Source organism: Euprymna scolopes, chromosome 6 (assembly GCF_053919585.1).
Source record: "Euprymna scolopes isolate OS-2025 chromosome 6, ASM5391958v1, whole genome shotgun sequence".
Taxonomy (NCBI): Eukaryota; Metazoa; Mollusca; class Cephalopoda; order Sepiida; family Sepiolidae; genus Euprymna; species Euprymna scolopes.
Genome location: NC_136487.1, coordinates 93,498,591 through 93,523,906, shown reverse-complemented (window position 1 = coordinate 93,523,906; position 25,316 = coordinate 93,498,591). Strand labels below are relative to the sequence as shown.

Below are 25,316 nucleotides of genomic sequence, written 5' to 3'. Positions count from 1 at the left end.
TTTTGTGAATCAACACATTAAAAACAATATATTAATCTTTAGATGTTGAAATTGGTATCATAAGCATCAATAAATATATGAGTGACCAGTGTTTACTTTGCAAAATGAACTGTGCAATGGCAAGTCTCCTTGTTAGGTAAAATCTTTTTGTGTACTAAAAACCATTGCAAAGGAATGGAGATTCATAACTGATAGAAGTTTGTAGGAGAAGTACGAAAGCAAACTGACTGGCAACTTCAGTATAATGAATAGCTGTACCAACCCGGTATTGCCTAGGATCCATCATATTCAAAGTTTGTAAATATTTCTGTTTTATAACTATGCCTGTTTGTGTTCAGTATATGAAATGAAAGTGAGACTGATTTTAATCTAATAGGAACGAAGTAAGATGTTAGTAAGAAAAATAAACGCATAGGTCAAGAATCCATGATTGTTTAAATTACAACTTTTGCTTTTGTTTATAAAGTAAATATGACACAACTATTAGTAAATCTTGAATGAAAACAAAGTTAACTAAGGAAAGATAACTCTTCCTAAAAGAATATTAGTTCATCTTAACTTATATTTTAAAGTGACTATTGAAGAATTTCTACATATTAAAATACTGCTGGATCGAATAAAGTATTAAAAAATAAATAAATTGCAAATTATGTTAGTCTATTTCAAATAGTGTGATACAATAACAAATGAAAGTTGGATAGTCGAAATCAAAGTTTTATTTGTTAACTTAAATGCTATTGAGGTCCGTATTTTAAAAGCAAGCAAACATTATTTTATAAATAAGTAATATTATTTAATTTGACATCAATATGTCAAGTTTTAGATCGCAAAAAAATATTTACCAATTTTAAATTAATCTACTAAATTAGGTTATATATAAACTCATATATTTATTTACACAAATATTCTGACTACATATGTTCAAACATGTTTCAGCTCCAGCCTTATTTATTATGTATATATTGCAATGTATATATTTTATTAATAAAATGTCGAAAAATATTGCTGTTAAAAGTTTGCTGTTATTTCAGATCATTTTAAACCATACCAGAAAGTTTTAGTCTCCCCTCCATCAATGCCACAGGTTTTGGGGAAATGTATATATATATATAAGAATTTCATCTTTAGAGAATCTAAATGCACCATTGAAATTCATATATATATATATATATATATATATATATATATATATATATATATATATATATATATATTAGCATGGGTGCCTGGCGTTGCCCGGGTGTTTGGAGGTGTGTGTTGAGCAAAAAAAAAAAAAGAAAAGTGGTTGTAAGAAGGCAGGCTCAAACCCGTACTGCGAAGGAGGAAAAGAAACTGGAAGTGACGTAGGTTTAAATTAAGACTAGATAATCGAAAACAGGGGATGAATTTCGATAATATCGGTGAAAAAAGGTACCCTTCCTTGTAGAAAAGTGCCAAGTTGATGGTGAAGAAATTAATGTTTTTAGCCAATTTTTCGGTATTTGTTGTCTGAAGAGTCGAGCTTCAAAATGATACTGATCTTGTGAAAATCCGTCACCTCTGTCGAAAGTTTTAGGTAGACATGCAAACATACATACATACATTTATATATTGGTAGCTCAAATTTTCGACCCAAACTGATTAAAAAGCTTGCTCTATCTCTGAATACCCTTTATGTAAAATTTCAAATGTTTAGACCAGAAATTGTCTGAGTAATTTGTTAGAGACCGCAAAGGTCAAATTTTTTAAAACTTTGACCCCTATTATGACCCCTTAACATTTATTGTTTTGGGCTCAAATCAAGTTATTAAGTTAGATCCATGTCCAAGGAACCTATATCTAAAATTTCAATTGTTTATACCCAAAATTGGCGGAGGAGTTTGGTAGAGTTCTCAAAGGTCAAATCGTTGAACTTTGACCCCTTAACAGCAAAATTTCTGTCCGAAAACGGATTACAAATATTTTTCCAAATCTCACTACCCTGTATATCAAATTTCGAGTCTGTAGACTAAAAGTTGACAGAGTTACTGTGTCCGGAAATGTACACAAACAGACATACACACACACACACACACACACACACACACACACACACACACACACACACACACACACACACGTATATATATATATAAGTGCTTGTGTTAAAAATGATTCATTCGATGAGCATATAGCCACCTGAGCTCACTGAGGGACTTATTGATTATGTCTGTAAAATAACTGAAATATATTAATCATAAACGAAATACATTAAAAAATAGATTTTCTTTGTTTCTCGAAGCAAAAATAAAAATAAACATTTTGATATTTTTTTTTATTGGTGTTTTTGAGATTGAAAATAATTAAAGAAAAAATAATTTATTTTAATTCATTAAAGTCTTTTTATTGTAATAGAGGAACTTCAAGAAACACAGTGTCAACAAGTAGATTTTTTAAAAATACCACATTAGTTAACAGTTTTTTTTTTTTTTTTTTACTCTATCTCACGTTGGAAATATTGTTTATAATTTTTCTTTCAAGACAAAAACTGTAAACATGACGATATTTAAAATTATTTTTCCTAAGAAAACTTCTGCCCAGTAATACAGTTTTACACCATCAATGCCGGGAAAATGCTGCTATTATATAATATTATATTCGGAAACACGTGGTCTGTCATTTAACCAACCTTGAGCCACCATTGACTGTGGCCCAACATTTTGATATAACGCAAGAGAAATTAAATTTTTTTTATTTCGTTATTAATGTTACAGTAAAGGATTCAATTTCTTCCAAAGAGAATATATGTATATATAACTTGAAAATCAACTTCTCAAATTTTCGGAACCGAGCTCAATTAAACAGCACGTAATCTGAATTTTGCCTATATTGTCATTTGTATAGTTGATTTTAATCATAATGTTTTGTGCAGCTGCTAGTTTCTATTCCGTTTTTCTCATCATGTAGTCTTTTTGTAGTCCTTTCTATGTTTTTATATGATCATTTCCTTTAGCTTGTCTTATAAGTTGTTTCTTATTGTTTCTATTAGTGTTATAATATGACTTAATCACATTGATACATTGGTTCTCGGTAGATCACTGAAGTTAAGTGACGTTGAGTTTGGCCAATATCAGATGAGTGAATATTTGGGAATAGCAGGCACAATATATGAGAATAGTCATAAAGGAACCGTTACTAAATATTTTCTCATAACCTTTTAATCCACACATGTGTTAATGCAATGGAGCAACCGCTACCTGTATTCAAAGTTCTTTAAATTAGATTACGTTTCATTTGAGTTGTAAGCAATTTTTAATTTTAAAAGAGTTTCAGGTGGGTATTCAAACTGTAGAAGTCCTGGAATGAAATTCTGAAACGGAAAATAAAATTTCTAGTTGATAGCCAATCCGTAGAAGTCCTGAGGCAAAGAATAGAGTTCCTTCTAGTATGAAGAACAAAAAGTATGTGCAGAATTCTAAAATATCCAGTATGTTTTATGGAGTGATTTTGGTTTCTGATTGGTTGCTATCAGAGTGTGACTTCATTTAATTGGTCAATTCTTATCACCCATGTCTATAAATTTTTTGGAATCATACCTTGTTAGTTATATTAAAATTATTGCAACAGTTTTATTGTCGTTTTAGAATATCTTGTCAAATAATTACATTGAATCTAGTTGTGCTACAGACTATTCATTTAAGTACATATTGCTATAAAGATGCAAAATTTAAAATGGAATCCTAAATATGTTTTGTTCTGAATTAGATTTATTAGCACTGGCCAGTTTCTGAATAGTGCAGCTCACAATATACGAACTAGGACTGTTTCTTATGTTTCTTGTATTTGAAGATTTGTACCGGTTATCAGCATGCAAGACCACTAGGACTGTGTTTTGCACATAGCACCTGATCTTAAATGATTGCTCATCTAAGTACATAATAACAACATAGAAACAGTATATGTTTTTCTATTCCTCACTTGAAAATAGATTCGGTGTACTTTTGTTATAGGGTAAGGATACTCATCTGGATGGAGGGAATAAGTATTTGGAATAAATGACAGATCAGAAGTCAAGAGATAATTCCAACTAGTAAGTGAAATTTAAGAATATAACGTAATTTCGAAAAAAGTAATTTTCTACCTCTTTCCTGCCAGCCCCCTGAATGCAGTGGTTCCAAGAAATCTCCTTGTCCCTAAAAACTCCAATGAATGTAAAATGTGTGAACAATGTGTGCTAGTATAGTCTAGCATCCCAAACCGTCTCTCTCTTTCTCTCTCTCTCTCTCTCTCTCTCTCTCTGATCTCTGTAACCGTATTGTTACACTGTTTTATAACTAATAAATCCTCCATTGAAAAGAAGCCTCATGTGTCTGTGTGCATTGATCGAGACAGCAATTGCGGCAAAAACTGAGATGATACACACGGTAGGTGCTCTACTTTGAGACGATACACACGGTAGGTGCTCTACTTTGTTCAAATCTCTGAGTCTCTTCTGTAAAACATTCACAATAAAAACTTGTCTCGTTACAACTACTGTAAATAATTTTCCTTTCATCCTTTAAACAGAGCCTCTTCAATCTTCTTAAGATATTGTCTCGTCATTCAATTGACAAACTCACTAACCCTTACCCTCGAGTGGCTGTTGGGTTTTAATAAACGATGGCTCATTAGTATAAAAAAAACAACCTTCACATAGATCTCTAGGCATGTTTATTATTGTTTTAGTTGGCTGTAGTTATGCTAACAGTATAGAATCAGGTAATGCAATTTCAGAAAATGAAAAGTCAAGTCATCTTTTTTAATACTTTCTTATTGTTAATGATAACCTTAATCTTGGACTTTTCATCTTGATTGCCGACTTGCATAATTTTATTTCATCAAAACAATTTGTTTCTTCAGTTTGGTTACATTTTTTTTTTTTAAATCGTCCCTTTCTCATTAAGAAAACTCTTTAAATCTTTTAAAAACGTATCTCATCAGAGAGATTGCTGTGCATATATTTGCTCTGTTAGGACATGCTGCAATACAGATTTTTTTTCTTCTTGCCTCCCCCTCTCTGTCTCTTGCCTTCTCTTTCTCTCTTTCAAGGACACACCAAATCTTTCATTAGCTGATTGACTATAAATTCCTTTTGTTACCTGCTCAGGTAATGTTTGCCAACAATTACCAGAAAATAATCAAAATCACTATTTTGTAACAGCTTTGACTGAGTATGGATATTGGACAGACAGTATTAAGTGTTTTATTCCAGGCGGATTTGTGTCTGCTGAGGTCTTTAATTTGCCTTTGATATTAGAGCTTAAAGCATTAAGAAAAGATGGAATCCATGATCTTATTTCCTTCGTGTCCAGCAATTTTCTTTCTTAACACTAATTTTTCTATCTCATATTAATCTATATAAATAAATGCCAATTTTTATTTCTGACTTATAAACTCTGACGCGTAGGCATCTATACTCAGCAGAATGCAAATTTTAGTCCACCAGTTTTTGACACATATTCAGACTTTTACACATTGTAACCCAACCAATATGTAACAATTGGTATGGTTCAATATTGTATCTGCCTTTTATGAAGTATCTTCTGATAGCCCTGTGTCTTACAGTGATTTTCTTGATGGAGGACATTCTTCTTTTTGATTCAAAGTTTTATGCAATTAACACAAATCATATTAATCGAAGAACACATTCTTAATGGAAAAAGATTGGTTTCATTTAGCTGTGTCCGTGTTTGCTATAACAGCAACTGGACAGCAATGAGAGGGTTTGCAAGAAATAGTCCTTAACAATAATCTTAATGTCCATTTAAAGTTGTTCTCCCATACCGACTCCCTTTGTTCGCACTCACTGTCAATTATCTGATGTTACTAGCCCAAACTTATCACTCCCATACCAGTGATGACTCCAGACGTTAACGCCCGACCGTTCATCTTGTTTATGCGATAAAATCATTCTGTGAACATTCTTGATGATCACTAGCTGACGTGCACTAACATTTACCCTTACCACCTTATGATACATGTAGTTCTTCTCGTTAGTAAAAACATGAACCAATAAATATAATAATAAAAGTAAAAGCACAGTGAAGAAATGGATTATTTCTTTATTATATGGCCACAAAATGGTTTAGTGATTAAGTGTACAATCAGGCATAAAAACGAAATTCAAACCATGTTAAAGATTTATACAGATTTCTTTCTTTATTTTGTCTTATTTTCTTATTTTTAATTCTTGTAGAAATTTAAAACTCTTTTAAAGATTTTTATCTTTATTCAAAATTCTACTCGATAATTTTTCCTAATTTTTGGGTGGAGATTCTTATTTTTGCTTGATATGTAAGTATATCAAATATTTTTTTTACTTGGAATGCGATTTTCACTTGTGTTTCATATTATATAAGCACTGAAATTTGTTTTGACACTGTCTAGCGTTAACTATCTTGAGAGACTAGGATACTTTCAACCTCCTAAATATCAAAACTGGAGAAAGAAGAAGGAGGAGGAGGAGATAATTTTGGTTTTATCAAAGCTATTTTAATGTATCCCTTATAATCCTTCAACAATACCCCGTGTGTCACATCACCAAATTTGTCCATTCTGAATCCTGGTTGGTTATTTGGTACTTGGCGGTTACTGTGGTGAAGGATGTTGAAAGATCCTGGTCCAATGAAATACCACTCTCTCCATGTTGTAAAAGATCAAGAAAGCAATTCATTTGGCACTGGTCACTAAAGTCTGTATCACTGGGGAGCAAAGGTCATTTCAAGTTAAGAGAAGAAAAGAATAACAAGTTCATGACTGATCCTTTGGTATAAAGCAAAGTGATTATGCATTGAAAGATTATGTAACTCTGATCATTCACAAGTCTTTGACTTAAGATCCTAACGTTTATGTCTGGCCGGCACTATTGGTAAAGTCTAAGTGATTCTGGGGTTTAGCGATCTCAACCCTTAGTCGAAGGTCAATCTCTTAACGGTGTGGATTCAGTGGGTGAGCAGAACAGAGTCTTCAAAGCTCATTATGCTTTACCTTATATTGAGAATTAGATAAGCATGATTCTGCCCCTCTTCCAATAGAATTTAATTCATGATTATCAAGAATACATTATCTTTTCAAGTTTCCAATAATATTCACAAGTCCCAACTCTCTAGGGATTTGACTTGCAATGCCATGAGTGAGCAACAGACGTTTAAACCCGTCCTTCTTTCCTTCTTCTTCATTGGTCCCAATCTTTTGCTGTTACCCTGAGAGGCAGAAGTTCCTCCTCCATTTAGGGTTGATCTTTCATAATTATAAATGTGTTTCCTAAATTTGCGTTAACTACAATTCCTCTTTGTATAATCATTATCAAAATTTTAGCCATGGGGAAGTATCTTTTGCCAATTAATCAATGATCAATCCCCATCTCATCACTCCCCACAGCGATGTGTAGTCCTTCTGTTTACTCATCTCCGATTTTAATAATACTTTAAATAAGTGTTGTAGGGAGTCATCTATGCATTTAAGATGAACTCTTCTTAACTCTAGAAAAACACAGAGAAATACAACTCTTGGTCTGATCAGTGTACTTTCATAGTCCGCCATAGTGGCAGTACTCACTACTTTTTGTATATGCTGTTTTTTGTTTCAATATATTTTACCTTTTGTAACTCATCTCTGTGTCAGTGTTTTCCTTAAAGCAATATTAGCAATTTGGTACATTTGAAAGACTCGTTTATTCTTTGTACAAATAAGTGATTAACCTCAATGTGTTGAATTTGGTCTGCTGTATTTCCTGTTTGTTTATAGCGTCATTTTGATATCAACTCTTTACTGTCCATTCATTTATCATTGTTTTGTCAATTTATCGTTGTTTTGTGGCTTACTCAAGGCAGATGGCTCATCTGCCACTCATGACCAGTCAGCGAGGTGACTCTGCTGACACGACAACACCCCCTGATAAAAGTCATTGCTTCTTATCATAGCATGAACCGCTCCCCTTTCCCAATTCCTTGAGCAAATGAAATAACCATGATCCTATCGCCTATCATATTCCATCATTCTTGTAATTAATTTGAAAGTAAATTTTCTTTTACCAAAACTTAGTACAAGCTAGCCTTAATTCTTTCGATCCGAGAACACTGTCACATAATATTATCTACAACGCCAAGTAAATTTTGTGATCGCCATATTTTTTTTTTTTTTACTTATCTCTATCTACAAAATATCACATAACCCAATTTCTCGTAAAGTATCAAATATGGATGAAATTTGTTTTTAGGATATTAAATTACTTTTCTTTAAAGCAATTTTTAATGTTAGAAAGTAACAATGCATATAAATAAGCAGTTTTACACATTGCTCTGTGGTTTTACATTATAGACGCCTTTGATATTCATATTTGCCTATATTTACTTTTGTTTGACCAACAGTATTTTGTTAGTGTCAGTTATAACAGAATATGTTTTTTATAGCTTCCTAACTTAGCTACAATTTTTGTCATTAAAATTGCTTGAAAAACAGCTGTCATCTTGTTTAAACAAAACTGATATTTCAACCAGCTATTGATGATTGATCGTAACTATTTATACATTTAGAGGGGCACAATGTGTATTGTCTATACACGTATAAAGTTGAGTTTTTTGTTGCACTGACATTGAAAAGTTGAATTTTTTGTTGCACTGACATTGATATTAAAAACCTACTTTTTCTATTTAAAAATTATTAGAATATACTTCTTGATATAACAAGTCACTTTATAAAGTAACTTTATGAAGGTTAACTAATTTGCATATTCCTTTGAAAAACATACTTTCATTAAGTAATTATTAATTTTTTATGGTTTCTTATTGGATAATTGGTTTCATTTATCTATGATGCTCAGTTCTATTTATTGTGCATAATTGCATAGCTTTTAGGACAAAAAAGTTCTAGCATACACACATGTATATATATATATATATATAGTTACATTGTCTGTGAATGTGCAGAATGGTCTCTACGAAACTCCTCTCTTAATTTATGATCTACAGACTATAACTTGATATATAGGGCATTTTCTTATCCATCTGTTGATATTTCAAACTGTAATGACAACGGCTGGAGTGTGAAATGTTTTGGTTTTGATTCTAGCTGATGGCACCCAAGTCAATGTTTTTAATTTTTGGAATTATTACTATATATATATATATATATATATATATATATATATATATATATATATATATATATAATAATCAATAGAGAATTTGGTCTATAATTATAAATACGGAATCTGCATGGATTAAAACATCATATTTAAGTATATTTTACGACCGAGCCACATCGGGGGGGGGCACTACTGTATAGTCGGTACAATATAGTAATCAGTAAAGGATTAACTCTATAATTACAATAAATACGAAATCTGCATAAATTAAAATATCATATTTAAGCATATTTTATGACCGGGCAACGCCAGATTGTCTGCTAATTTTATTAGAAATTACGAATAATACTAATATTTCAGTTCGCTGCTGATGACTGATGATAACATTTGCTTGAATATATATTCCTATGATCCTTTAAAAATGCCTGTTTCACAAAATAATTTGATTATTTAAAAAATTATTCATATTAAAAAGGTATATTGCTACTGAGGTATAAAGGGCTACTGTAGTAGGGGCCAAAGTTTTAGAGTGGCAAGCTCGGTGGGGAGTTGGGCAACAAAATTTTTATTCATATTACATTTAAATTTCTGTATGTTGATACTGTCATGGAAACAGAGTAGGATTTAGCAGATGTTTGGGTGAGTTTGTAACAGAGCTGCTAGCGCTTGTAGCAGCAGCAGCCACATGACGCATACATAAATCACTGGGCCAGTGCATGAAGTGACATCTCAGTGGAGAGAAAGAAAAATGTACCACGTGGTGAGGACCAATAAATATCGTGCGTCGGCATGAGATAGATGTGTGGCCCTGTGGTGACATAAAAACTTTAAAGCATGTGTTGAAATGGCAGAGTTTTGTTATTTACATAGTAAAATGAGAGACTTTTAAAACAATATGCAATGCATTGTTGGAAAGCGCAGATAATAAATGCCGTTTTTTAAAACTGAAAAAAAAGTCGAATCGAATTTCTTCCTTTTTGTTTGTTTCCTTGTTACTGTCTCAGACACAACATGCTGGGTTCGAGTATTAATATGAAACGACGCTGCTAGAGAAGATTTATGACCACGTTACAAGTTGAGGGTATTTTCATTAATGTAGTAGAAGTGTAGTAGGTTCATTGGGGCACATCCTGTGGCAGTACCTACAGAATAGCACAGAGATGCAATTCTGTGGTGATGAAACTGGGGCTGGAGCTTTGCAGACAGTATGGAACCTGTTAGATTATAAATTCTTTTTTGTACCCTGTCCAAGAGAGAGAGGATAGTGGTTGGTGCGCCAGCCATATGTGGCAACATCACTCTATGTATGGGCAAATGGTATTAGGTTGGTGCAAAAATAATGTCGTTTTTTTTGTATACTAGCAAAAGTACCCGTCGTTGACTGAGTTAAAAAACAGCCTACAGAAAATGGACTCTGATTTATGAAAGCATGATAGGTTATGAAAAGAAAGGGTTGTAAAGAGATAGCTTCGAATTTGGAGGTATCAAAAAATATGATGAAAGTAAAAATAAAATAGATAAACCCCATAATTTATTATACCATACGTTTTCACACTGAAACACTTATCACAATATTCTGTGGATCTATATTAAAAAACCTTGTTAAACTTTGTGACATATTTCCATTCTATGGAGGTCAGGTGCAAACGAACACCCCATAATTTTATTATACCATATTTCTTCAAACTGAAACATAATTATCCAAGTATACTTACACAGATAGATATGAAAAGTCTTTATTAAAGTTTGTGCCTATTTCCATTCTATGGAGGCCAGGCACGAACGCAGACCCCACAATTTTTATTATAACATCCCTATTTAAGTTAAAACATACTTATGAAAGTATTATTATGTACATCTATATCAAAAATACTTGTAAACGTTTTTCTTTTAATTTTTAAATTTTTTATTTCCATACTTTGTGGACCAGGCGCGTGCGCAGACTCCACAATTTTAATGAATCATCATTATGCCAAATCAAGCATACCCATTCCTGTGTTTCGATACATCTTCTATCATTATATGTGATCAGTTTTCTATAATAGTCAACCATATAGGAGCCTATTCGTGACCAGACACACACACAGACGTTCAGCTTTATATATATATATATATATATTTGATAAAAATCGACTTTATTTTTGCACCAACCTAATATCTTCGTACAGATATAGGATATTGGCAAATGTGAAAAGTTTTCTAACCTGATAGAGGAAGCCTGCCTTATTTGCAGCAACTTTGGTAACGTATTCTAACATTAAACGTCAAAATTAATCTGTTTATTCCTAAATAAGTTAGTTATTTTTTCTTTTACTCCCAGGCAACGCTAAGTAGATAGAAGTATTATAGATTGTGTGTGACATATCAGAGAGAAAAAAAAAACAAAAAAACAAAATGACATTTTCCAACTTCTCTAAATCCTGACGATTTAAATGTCATTTAATTTACCCACAAATTGTCTTCATTTTGGAAAGAAAGTTGCTGCCTTGTTTACAAAAAATGCTAATATTTCAGCCAGCTGTTTCTAGTTTATGCTAGTGTTTGCTTGACTATAGACTAAATTACCACCTTTAGAGTTACAAGTAAAGGAATCACTGTTATATATTTAGCTATGGATGTTGAGACATAACGCGTATTATTATATTAAAGATTACAAAGAATACTAATACTTCAGTCAGCTGCAGATTGTTTATGCTAGCATTTTCTGGACTATATATTGAATTTCTCCTCATTTTTAGAGTTACAGACAACAATATTGAAAAAGAGACACAACAAATATAATCTATATTATAAAATGATCCCACTTCCTCCTCCACATAGGAAAACAACCAAACACGTCCTAAACAAATCTTTCACACTTACCATTTACAGCACTTTCTAAAATGTGTTCCATGAAATATTATGTACATTACATCTCCACTTAAAAATTACTACATTTATTCTGAACAAAATGCTGTTCGTAAATCCGTATTCCCATTAAAAAGTAGCAAGCAGTTTCACTCTCTATCCATTAAGTCCTCCTACTCACTATAATTAATCTTTTAACTCATTGGTCAGCTAAGGAGAAATCCTTCCAGATTGTTTCGATTTTTATTTCCTTTTTTTCCTTTTTTTTTTTTTTTAAATAGAATTAAACTTGAAATGATGTAGATATTCTGATATTATACTTAATATTTCCTTTCATCGGTCACCTAAGGAGAAATCTTTCTACACTACAGTACTTTTCGTTTTTGTCCTAAAACTTTTGTTTTAAGGGAATTTTCTTATGATTTTCTAAATTGATATAAGATTAATGTGTTGCATCTGTTATACTACACTTAATTTTTTTTTTTCAGCGTTAAGGAGAAATCCTTCTAGCTTGCATAACTTTTCGTTACCAAACTTTTTTTTTTGAAAATACAGCCCGGCAGTTTCTCCAACTAGCTTCATTTTCTTAAACGGTGTAAAAAGTTACATTACATCAATTTTCTTTTTTTTTAATACTCTACTATTCAGTTTTCTGTTTTTTTTTTAATTTAAAATAAGTATTTTATATATTACTAGGGCAAAGAATTTTGCTGCGATACGAATCCTACTAGTCAGTTTATAAATTGCTTTTGACATATCATAGAACAAGAAAAAGAGAAAAAAAAACACTGCCCACTTCTTTTGGCGCAGAGTAAAAACTGGCAATTTAAATGTCATTTGAACAACGACATATAAAGTAAAAGATCAGTAATCAACTTTTACAATAATAACGATTTTTTTTTTTAAATAAAAAAAATTATGTCACCTATTATATGAAAAATTTAACTTGTCCGGCTGTTTGGATTTTCCTATGTCCCATAGATTTCCCTCCCCCCTGTTATATGCTAAATATAAATCCCCATGTTTCTGGAATGGTTTGTAACACAAATGATAAAAACTAGTAAAATTATGTCATTGATCAATACGAGTTGTTGACTTTCTATCCATTCTTATGACACTGATAAGCATTTTCAGTCGTGTAAATATTAAATATTTATTTAAATTTAGATATGTGTATATGCATGAAAAAAAAAACAACAAAAAAAAACAATTAAACACAGGAAGATATAAATCAAAAAAGAGATTTAGCTTGTTTCGTTCGGATCAACAAATATTTTTAGTTGATCTGAACTAAAGCAGTCAAATCCCTCATTTGATTTTTTTAATTCCTTCTTGTGTTTAATTGCTTTTCTTTTCTTTCATACATTCTGCCTCCATGTCATTTTATCTTATGATATATCATGCATTTTAATCTCATATGTGTATATGTTTATATATTTCTATGCATAGGATTCACTCATAAATTAATGCAAAACAGTAAAGACAGAATGGAAGCTGTTTGTGAAAAATCCAAATAGCACAGATTTGTGTGACATTTTAACAATAGGCATCAATACTTTTTATGGAAATCGCTTCAGTCAAGAACGAAAAATGAGTATCACAAAGATAACAAATGTCTATTGGCATTAATCTGAAAAGACCAAGGCTATAATTAGGAAGACCAAGGAAGAAAACGGTCAGTAAGAAGAGAATTCCACAAGCGTGCAATTTTTGCAAAGAAGTTACGGCAACGGAAAGTTGCATTACAATGACGTATCAAAATGGTGAATGGATGGAGATTTAATACATATTCGTCAAATTTTAGTTACTTTGGAGTTTGTGTATTTAAAAGGCTTTAGGGAGCATGATATTGTCACAACCTTTCATTTTAAAATTTAAATGGTTTAGAGTTGCATTAAATTTGATCCATAGTCATTATTAGGGTTGTAATAACAGAATATTCTTTTCATTTTTTGACTCTCAACTATATATCCGACACAGTAAGACACAGTCAATCAACCGAGAACCACATCAGTCTATATAAAAACATGTAAGATATTAGCACATATATACTCAAAGAGTCAAAACAATGAAAAGAATATGCTGTTGTCACAGCCCTAATCATTATACATCAATTAAGCAAGATTCCCTGAATTTCAATTTCTTCTTAAAACCTCCTCAAACCTTAAATTCTAGGCATTTTCTAAAATCGAAATTTCAGCAAGCGACTCCTATGAATTACATAAAGGATTTTAATCGAAATTTCATACAAATTTCCAAATTCAACATAAAGATTTCCAAGTTTAACAATATGCACCTGAAGAAAGATTGGAGGGTAAAACTTAAAAGATTTGAATCATCTCTTTATTCTAATTTTTTTTTTTTTTTTTTTTTTACAAATTTCGTTGTAATTCATCTGAATATTCTTTTCAGTTTATTTTTTATTTTCTATGTGACTTTCCTCATTTCTCTTTCCACACTTAGTCTTTTCCTTTCTCCTTACTTTATTGGCTGTTTCTCTCTTAGTCATTTTGTGCCACCCTATTTCTTTCTCCTCTCTTCGTTTAAATATTTCAATAAAAAATACACTTTAAACTATCAGTTTTAATTGAAAATTTTGAATTTTTACGTTCTCTGCAGATCAATTTTGTTTTTGTTGGTCGTATGCACTGATCTACTTTTCTCCTTCTCCAAAGAAATAATGTAATAATCGCACCTATTATTATCCAAAATGCTGCATGATGTCATTAACTTTTCAAATGTCTATGGAAATGAATCATCTGCTCTGCAGACTCGACTGCTTTTTATTCTCATCTTCTGCATTATCAATATTATACCATAAAATATAGATTGACTTCCACAAAAAATGTAACCCATGATATTGGTATTAAAATTCACATTCTTTTCTGCAATCCAATCATATTTATAACAAAGAAACTTCAGTATATGTCTGACTTGTTCACCAAGTTTCAGTCATGAAAATCCAACAGTTTTTGTTTTATCACTGTTCAATGATAATCACACCTGAATACTATGTGCAAAATTGTCAACAACTCTGATGCGTTCCTATCGTAGTAGTATTCTGATGCCTGTGATGCCACTCTACGGTTAAAAATAGTGAGAGGATTGTTTTGATAGACGTTGTTTTTGAGATATCTAGATAGCTACACAGATAAAAATCTAGTGTGGGGTGCAGGTAAGGCTCAGGGGAGCATGACGCCCATTTAAGCTTTTTAAATTAAAGCTCATTCAACTGAGGAAGGATCACCAAAATTTCTTCCATATCACTGAACAGTGATAAAACAAACTGTTGGATATTCATGACTAAAACTTGGTAGGAATGTTATGTATAGACAACAGTTTATTTGTACCAAAATATGGTTGAATTACAGAGTTTTGAATCTTACTAACAATTTCACAGGGTGGCATTTGGGGGGGGGATCACCCTCTATATAAAATGTTGATAAGAGCAATCTTTTTTTTAATTAGGGGGTAACCACTTATCAAGGGCCAGAGACCACTCGAGGTTAAGTGTTACTGAGTGTAAGGTGGCCGATGAGACAACACTGTGATGATCAGTAGTGGTAAAAACTGGGTAAATTTTTATTTTTTTTTAAGAGGACTGCTTATCAAGAAGTTATTTACATGCTATAGTCAGCTGGGAAGCAGCTCTGCGATACTGTGTTACAAGTGGCAGTTCTAGGAAAGAAACTTTGCTCATGGAATTTTTGTTTAGTTTTAGATGCACATAGGGAATAGGAGAAATTGTTTACAGTGGTTATAGCTAGTGTAACGAGTGTTTGTTGTTGATGTTTTATAGGGGAGAACCATAGATTGAAGCTCAGTCGAACACCTGCTATGAAAATAATGAAAGAGCAGAGACTCGCAATGTCTCTTCTGTGAGAAAGCGGTAGTTAAGAAGAATACATCACCTACTAGATTTTGAAACCGGATTTGTCAAGACAGAAAAGCATGCTCTGAGCAGTCTGTATTTTTCTCTTCAAAATAAACCAGATTTGTCGAAAATATCATTAAATGCTAATTTTGAATACATTTCAACATAAACTTATCTAGAAAAATCTATAAAACCACGTAAAATATGAAGTTGGAAATTAATAAAAGATACTCGCAAATCACTCATGGGCTTAGGTGGCAGCAGGTGTTCTGTGTGTTTCCATTTAAAGCAAATGGATTGAACTGCACGATATTTACTTTTGACTAAAATATTGTTTATTCAACAGAAAGTCTTTGGAGGTCATTGCATATGTGAATCTGAAATTTCAATTAAAATGTCACAAGTAAACATTATGCAAGCAGAAAAGTGGAAATTCATCATCTGTTTCTTTGGTATTTAAGGTGAGTGTCTGAAACTTGAAGGTGGTCAACACCAGACAATATCTTATTATGCCTGCTCTCCATGCAGTCTAATCCAAAGAGTTGATATTACGCATGTTGCATACAGTCAAATCACTTCTTATGCGTTCAAGCCAAGTCCTCCTTAGTCTATCATACTCCTTAATGTCTGTGATATCCATGCATATTCTGGAATTCATGCCTATTTAAGAGCCAGGTACGTCCAAGTATGGAGTATTGTTGTCACATCTGGGCAGGAGCTGCTAGGAAAACCTATCCTGCCGTGAAAGTGTTCAGATTAGACTTTGTAGCCTTGTGGCTACCCTTTTCTTTTCCCTGTAACCTCTTTCTCACAGAAGAGATCTTGCAAGCCTGCCTCTGTTTTATCGTTATTTTCATGGCAAGTGCTCGTCTGAGCTCCAATCTATGGTCCCCCCCTCACCAAACATTCACAAGAAACACTCGTATAGCTGAAAACACCATCAATATTTTCCCCCACTCTTTATCTCTGTCTAAACCTAAACGTAGATTTCATGAACAAAGCTTCTTTCTTAGAAATGCACACCTGTGGAACTCTCTTCCGTTTACCTGCTTTCCAGCTGACTACAATATGGTCGTCTTCAAGTCCAACGTAAACAAGTTCTTGATGAGCCGTTCCCCTTTAGTAATCCAATTTACACTTTTAAAGATTACTATGATATTATCCTTTTGACCACTGTACACTCTTTAACCCTTATCGTCGAGTGGCCTATGAGCCTTGATAAGTGGTGATTCCTTTTTTTTTTTAAAGAGGTGGTACACTGTACAGAACCAAATCATCTCAGACTCCGAGTGCATCAGGCATTGAAAATATCACCAATATCAAATTTCTGATGAAACACACTTGAAAGGATCCTTTCCTTCAGTTTTCTGCTGCACATCCACCTGATAAAGTTGCATGGTCAATATAGCAAAGTTGCATGGTCAATATAGCAAAGTTGCATGGTCAATATAGCAAAGGCATTGTAAATCAGAAACACATGAGGATCATGCCTTACTGTTGTGTGAGATGGCAGAACTAACTCAGGTTGAAATGGCTTAGCCCAACTTCTTTACAGCAGCCTAGGCAATGTCTTCCATATATTTGTTCCAATTCGTGTTACCTGTGAATCTTAGGTCAAGGAATTTGAATGATTAACTCATGTAAATTGTTATTAAGTATGACAGTGAGTGACTAAAAAAGTTTCTTGTAATTGCTAAAGGAAAGTAGCTTTGTCTCAGTAGCATAAATGTTGCAATCCATTTATGTTCCTATTCCACTGCAGACTGGAGGTCATTTTCTAAGGTTTTGGAACATGTGTGAATTTCTTTTTCCCACATGTCTGTTCTAAATCGTGATGTCATCAGCAATCATACCCATTTCGGGATATCAGCAGGGAAATTGTTTATGGATATGCCAAGGATTGACCTCTGGGGCACACCTGTCTTAATGTCATGTTTGGATGTATGAGTCATCAAGGAAAACCAAAATTTTTCTTTTGTCTAAGAAGAATCTGATTATATTAATTATTCGTCTAGTAATACAATTTAATTTTAATGAGAAGACTTTCATGATAGGACTTGTCAAAAGTTTTGGATACATCAAGGGTTACCATCCTAGCTTCTTTGACTTTGTCTATACATGATATATATATATATATATATATATATATATATATATATATATATATATATATATATATATATGTTTAAAGCTAATTGTTAAGATATTTGCAGTAGAACGGTTTGTCTAAGCAAGATTCGACAAGCCACTTATTTTAGAGTTTAGAGTAAACAAGGCTAGCTCAGTATAGCATTTCTTTATTCATTTTTTAATCATATTCCAATTAATGAAATAATAGAACATTCCTTTATTAATGTAGAAAGGATAAGATAAGGCCCACACACTTTGGAGATGTCGAGGGTTTTTTTATATCATGATATAGGAAAAGGTGATTATCAGATCACTGAGTGTTGCTTCTGTTCAAAAAGGGAAATTTAGGAGGAAGTGGTTTGTGAGGTCTAAGGTGGTGTTGGGACCGAAATGCCGGGTAAGCAGTTGAGCCTTCTTGGTTGCTGTGCAAGCGATCTCATGGTTATTGGATTGTGGGAAAATTGTTGATTGTTCATTAGTCACCATACTATTACAATATTAATTATTCTAAAACTAATTTTTATCTTGATATTTGTGAGTTCAATTTCTGGAGACGATATTTTAGAAAAACAAAAACAAAAAAAACAACAAAATGAACTAATATCAAAAATTCATAAAATACATAATGTTTTAATGTTCACTATAAATCTGGCTAAAGCTATTTATTAAGGGATTTCTTTTGAAATTGATCAAATTGTTGATCATTCTTGATAATTATCTAGACTCGCCATATTGATATTTCCACAAAGTAGACAGCGTTTTTGATATATGACAAGATCTACCTGTAAGTAGGATGACTATATCTACCAGGAAGTGGCTCAATGGATAGCCTGTTAAACTTTGACCGTATAGATGTGGTAGCTTGCTGTAATGCTGAACTGTTTGCATTTGTTTTTACTGAGATCTATGACATTTTCATCTTCATAACGAGCTGATCCTATTAGTTAATTTCTTGGAATATTCATATCTATCCATTAACACTGTTAATCTTTCCTTTGTCTGCTGATAGTATTTTATTGATCTAATTGTTATTATTATTCATTTATTTTTAAGTTTTACTTAGATTTTAATTCTAGCCAAGTTTTATTAATATTGAAATATATATGCTAAAAAATATTAAAATCCGACGTTGTGCCTCACTTTTTCTTTGTGAGGAGGTGAGTAAAATCGGAAGATAGGTGTTATAATTGATGTCAAGCATACTAATGTTAGTATATTTAACTATTTCTCTTATCAACAGATTTGATCAAGTAAAATGTCATGCATTTTGTTTTCTTAGTGAGTTTCTCTTTTTATCTTTGTTACTCAAGTGACCTGATATGCACTAGACAAGATTGGCCCACTTCTAAAGAGAATCTCAGTTCAACTTATGTTTAGATTTAAAACCAGACTGGAAACCTGTATCAGTGTTTGGAGATACAATAGCACCTGTTTTTTCTTTTCTCATTCCCTGCTGAGTTTGCCATCTGCTTTCAATAAAGGCTTGTTGTACTTACAGCTTTACCATGTATATAAAACATGCAGACATATTCAGCATCAATGAGATAACATCCGTCCCAGTATATAGAGTGCCTTGTGAAACATTTAAAACAAATAACTTGTGTTGTCTCATGAAAAAGGTAAGATGTTCAGTGTTAGAACTTTTTCATTGAATGTTCAGCTTTTGAGATTTGATTTCGAAATACTCTTGATTTCATGGGAATGAAGTGATCAACTGCACGCCTGTGGAACTCTGTTCCGTCTGCCTGCTTCCCACTTGACTACAACTTGGATGTCTTCAAGTCCAACGTTAACAAATTTCTAATGAACCGCGCCCTTAAGTAAACAATTCATCAAGTCTCCACACTAACGTAATGTACTTACAATAACCCTTATCCCTGAGTGGCTTCCGGGCCTTGATAAGTGGTGACCACTTTGTAAAAAAAAAATAACAAAAAAAACCCTCATTTTTGGAATGAAGTGATGTCGAAAAACCTGAAACCTCAGATCAGCCCAAATTTTTATTTTTATTCACCCCAAACAAGGTGCATTGCCACTGAGGTGTAAGGAGTGATAAGAGCCAGATTTATGGAGGAGGGGCAGCCTACGTGTGGAGTTGGGCAAAACAGTGTTTGTTCACATTACATTTAAATTTCTGCATGTCGGTACAGTTGAAGAAGCTAAGAGGGAAATTATTAAAATATTACGGTTTTTCTATGTTCTTTTAACCTTACTTTTAGTGGATGATATGTCTCACCTTTGTATAGTTTTCACGTGTGTGTGTGTGTGTGTATATATATATATATATATATGAATAAAATAAAGCAATATATAAACGATGCTTTAGACGTTATGTGAATAAAAAGGAAAAACCTAAAAGAGTAAAAACAAAAATAAAATCAACGTTTCGTCCCTATTTCTAGGCGAGGATGTACAGGAAGACGGTCATATATCACATGCGAAAGACGAGAAGTTTAGTTCTCTTTCTGTTCTGGAGAGAAAAAATTTCATGATGAAAAGAGAATTTATATCTAGTGTGTGTGGAGGAGGGTCGGGTTGTATACATATATGCATTTTTTTTTTTTTTTTTTTATCAACCAGGATCTAAATTAATGTTTTGTTCATTTATTATTATATTACCTATGATTGGAGCTACATTATAAAATCCTTTTCTTTTTTTGATGGTGTTAATGTTTGAAATTAAAGCAGATTCAATAAGTCTCCGTTTTGCTCTATCTGGGATGGATTTTAAGATTTTTGCACGTCCAAAGCCGAAAGAGTGGCCATGTTCGACACAGTGGGAAAAGAGTGCATTTAAGGGGTTGGCACTTCTTATGTCCCTTTTATGTTCGCTTAGTCTGATTTCCAAATTTCGCTGTGTCTCACCTATGTATGATTTTTTGCAGTCATTACATGGGATGGAGTAAATACCGGCTTTGGATGTGGAGATTTCAGCGGAATGCTTGCTAGTTTTTAAAGTTCGCTTTATAGTTAAGGAAGTGGTTTGTACTGTTTGTATGCCTAGATTATTAAGAGTATTGCAAATTGTGTCGTTGTTAGTGTGGGTAGGTATAAGAAGATGTCTATTTAGTAGTGGTGTATCTGGTGTGTTCTGCTTTTGTTTGTCTATGTTTGAGTATATTTTGATGGCTTTTTTCTTTGTTTTAGAGATAAGGTGAGTTGGGTATTGTAAAAGTTTTAGTGATTCGGTGATATGTGTGATTTCATTTTCGAGATATTGAGGGCTGCAGATTCTAAGGGCAAGTAAGAAAAAACCGATGATCATGCCCGTTTTTATTTTATCACTGTGGTGCGAATAATAGTGTATATAATCATTTTTGTGTGAACTCCATAAAATTCACATACGAATCCGAACATAACAACTCCCTACCCTTTCTTGATGGACTTATCATAAGATCTGAAAACGATCTTATGTTTAAAGTACATCGAAAAAGTACACACATATATATATATATATATATATATATATATATATATATATATATATATATATATATATATATGTATATAGTAATAACATGTAGTAATAAATAGTGATATTTACATCTAGAAATTAAATGGTTTAAGGTTCCTAAAATTCATACTAGAATTGTCTGCAAGGATCCGTGGTACAATAGTTAGAGTACTTGGAAAAATATTAGTTGTAAAAGTGGCCTTCTTTTGAAGGTTGAAGGTTCAATGTGAGCAACTGAAAAATATAATTGTGAATTACTTAGGACCTCTATCCAGTCATGACTAATGGAATGAAAGCATGGTACGCCATGAATTAAATAAAGAGTTACATTTGAAATTCTGTGCTGATTCTCGAGTTTGACAGAAAAATTTCTGAGTACAGCAAGATACACCTGAAGAAAGTCGTAAATTACATCGACCTAAACGTTGTGAAAATGACACTCAAAATGAGAACAGTAGTCTGAATTAAATAAAAATTTCAAAAACATCTTACTTTTTGGTAAGCATTTTAAGATTGTTAATATTGGGAAAGTTTTATTTTAAGTACATAAAAGGATGTACAGTCACCGAGAATGATTTGGGTCTTCTTTTTTAGCTGAGAAAGATCTGATTATGTTAAATATTCTTCCAGTAATGCTGTATGAATCGTTTTTCTTGAGAAGACCTTCATGCCAGATCTTGCTAAAAACTTTGGAGATGTCTAACACTATCACACTAGCTTCACCTAATTTATCTAGTGTGTGGTATATGCATTCAGAGAGTATCATTAAGATTTCCACAGTAGAATTGAATGGTTTAAATGTTGCATATATCTCTATATTTGAGGGAGGTTAGTCATGACCAAATAAAGTACACAAACGTTCATAATATCTTGCCATTCGTTTTTACACATATACCTAACTGTGATCCTGCCCAACTCAAGAAACACCACCTGAAAGCAAGTTGGTTCATACCCTGAAAGAGAACTAAGAAGAGACAATCAGTATCAAAAGTAGGTCAAGCAAACCTTGGAACATTCTAAGCTGACCCCAACCGACCCCCATTTTCTGTCATTCTCAACTAACAAAATTATACTTGCTCAATGTTTACCATAAATCGAAACTGTGCCAGGAGAAGTTTAAGATTTTCAAGGTGCTGAACTATTTTCGGACTTATTAATGATTCAAAGATTTTGGTGAAGCATGGGATAAGATTTATGAGGTGGTAATTTTGCAGGTCAGTTCTTTTGCAAGAGTTTAAAAAAAATTGATACCATAGTGGCAATTTTCCAGCTATCAAAGAAGCAAGATTCTTAAAGGGTTTTGTTATAGAGTTTAGAGAGGACAGCAGAACATTTCTTTATTACTATTGCAGAGATAAGATCTGGTCCACATGCTTTGAAGATGTTGAAGCTTTTTATGATAGCCAGGACATAAGAAGTGATGATCAGATCATTTAGTGCCTTTCTGTCCATAGTGGAAAATTGGCAAAGTAGTGGTTTGCAAAGTCCAAGATGGAGTTTACTGCAAACTATTGGGCAAGCAGTTCAACCTTATCTGTTGCTGTGCAAGCGACTTCATGATGGTTAGATAATGTGAGTTGTTGATTGTCCATGGTTCATCAAACTATTGCAGATTTTCCAGGAATCGTAAGTTCCTCATTTCTGTTATGTAATGCAGTTTTTAGTCATCTTAGTATACCTACTCTTAACTATTATGACATTTTTGCAATGATTTCTTGATTTTTGTCTATCTTTAGAGAAAAATGTGCAGCACATAGTGACCTATGCAAACCGATTCACAACCAGAAATAGGAGAAAAGTATGAACATGAAAATTAGACCCTTGAATTCGATATTGAAACAGATCAGTGTATAGAAGAAAGTGATTGAATTTCAAAAATATAGTTGAATTATATCACCAATTGTAAGGGGCCAAGAAAAATATAGAAAAGCAACACAGATCTTTGAGAATAATCCAGAGTAGCTTCAAAGTAACCAAGAGGCATATGACTTCTCAGATTCAGGGAGGTGCAGCTCTGATGGGCATACATGGAAGCGGCCAGGAACAGTGTATGCATGCGCTCACTGGGATGCAAGAATGCACTTGCTCAAGTGCAATATAAGGATGAATTTCGAGTCATTTGGCAGTGGCATTTTAGATCGCTCATAGCACATGTAGCAAATTGCGTTATGAGGAGTTGCAGCAGCAAATTGCAGTAGGAGAAGTTGATGCAAGGAATTACATTATGAGGAGATGATATGGCAAATTGAATTGCGGAGTTGGTAAGAAGTTCTGACACTTTGATTATGTCATTTTTTTTTGACCTAACAGTAGCATATAAGCATCTATAAAAACAAAATCGAATATCAGATATTGATCAACCTTTTATAGATTATCATATGCATTAATAGGTTATCTCAAAAGAACATAAAAAGAGGTCAGAATAAAACTGTGACTGTCATTAACTCCTTCACTCGTTGTAAAAGCGAACTATTATGATGTGTATATTTCCTAGGATAGATGTCGATTAGCTAACAGCATTTAGCAGTGTCTGTAGGTAGCATTGGCAACCGACACTCGTAAATAAATGTGCACCTCATAACAGCTCTATTACCAATGCTAATCAACACTTGTTTTGACCTAATTGAAATGAACAGTTCTCTCTTTGAGGACGTTCCGTGTTTTGATAAACTCCTGAGACTGATTTAAAATGGAAGACTTACATTCAATTCGATCGGAAAATGGTTTAATTATTCCACAGCTCTTTAAAGTACATAATTCCTGATGCTGTCCTCTACCTAGTTAAGAGTTGTCTTAACTCAATTCAAACTGTATAGGTAAAAGAGTTATCTGAAATAGTACCAGGGAGTTATCTGCTCCTGATATAGGAAGTACCTGAGAGTTATCTTCCCCTGGCACAGGAAGTACAAATGAGTTATCTGCACCATAGGACTATATAAAGAGAAATGGAAACAGCCACTTGCAGTTTTGGAGTGGAACTCAGCAATGAACTGTAGAACACCCACCTTCCATACTTTACACAAACAAGATAATATTAATAGAAAGATTATGCTAACAATAATCGACATATCAAATCCAAGGCTTTACGACCCAATCCAAATAAGTAAATTGTAGAATAAAGATATTTATGATTCTCCAATCCGAATAGTACGAGAAATATCTTGTCCTATATTCAAGACGTGACTACTCTATTTAATCACATTCTTTGTCTCAAAAAAGACGTGACTACTCGATTCAATAACATTCTTTGTCTCAACTACAATGATTAATTTTCTTTTTCCTGTTGCTGCTGTTGTTTTAATCACTTCGTTGAAAGTTCGTTTCGCTTGTGTTTGTTTTTCGTTCCCTGTCATTAAAATCACTCATTTTCGCTCACTCTTCATTTCAACTGTTGTTCTTTTAAGGCACATTTTCAGTTTTCAGTTCCTTTTACCTCCTCTTAACTCTTACAATTCTTCACACAAGCTTTCAAAACAAAACATCAGAAAAGAAAACACAGAGCTTTTTTGTTTTTAAATAATACTAAAATTGAAAATTTATCTCTTAAATCTTTCGACTTTTCAGTTTTTAACATAATTTCTACAGCTGGATTTTCGTGGCGCACAAAATTTTTATTTTAGGTAAATATGTTTCTTGATCTCTCTTTCTCTCTCTCTCTCTCTCTCTCTCTCTCTCTCTCTCTCTCTCTCTCTCTTGAGATGTATCAAAATGAATTATTCTTATTTGTTTTTATTATGAATTTTATCTTAGAATATTCCTTTCCTCTTTTCATGTTACATTTTCTCAGTTAGATTCAAAGTATTAAGGATTTAAAAGTACATTTACAGCGTTCACTATGCTGTACATAACTTAGTTCAGAAATAAATGGCTTTACAAACTACTACTACTACTACTACTACTACTACTAATAATAATAATAATACAAAATC

At 32.7% G+C, this 25,316-nt stretch overlaps 1 protein-coding gene across 10 annotated transcripts in view; it reads left to right on the top strand.

The window, feature by feature from the left end:
* The window catches only part of LOC145277799 (adiponectin receptor protein 1-like), a 315,074-nt gene that overhangs the window by 77,495 nt on the left and 212,263 nt on the right, over nt 1-25,316 (top strand). The window contains exon 1 of one of the 10 annotated variants that reach the window (XM_080129641.1): nt 24,762-25,007. The exons of 8 other annotated variants lie outside the window; for them this stretch is intronic. The gene's annotated coding sequence lies outside the window, so the exon portion shown is untranslated. Of the gene's footprint in view, nt 1-24,761; nt 25,008-25,316 lie in introns of those variants that run through there. One more of the 10 variants, XM_080129632.1, reaches the window with a different exon arrangement.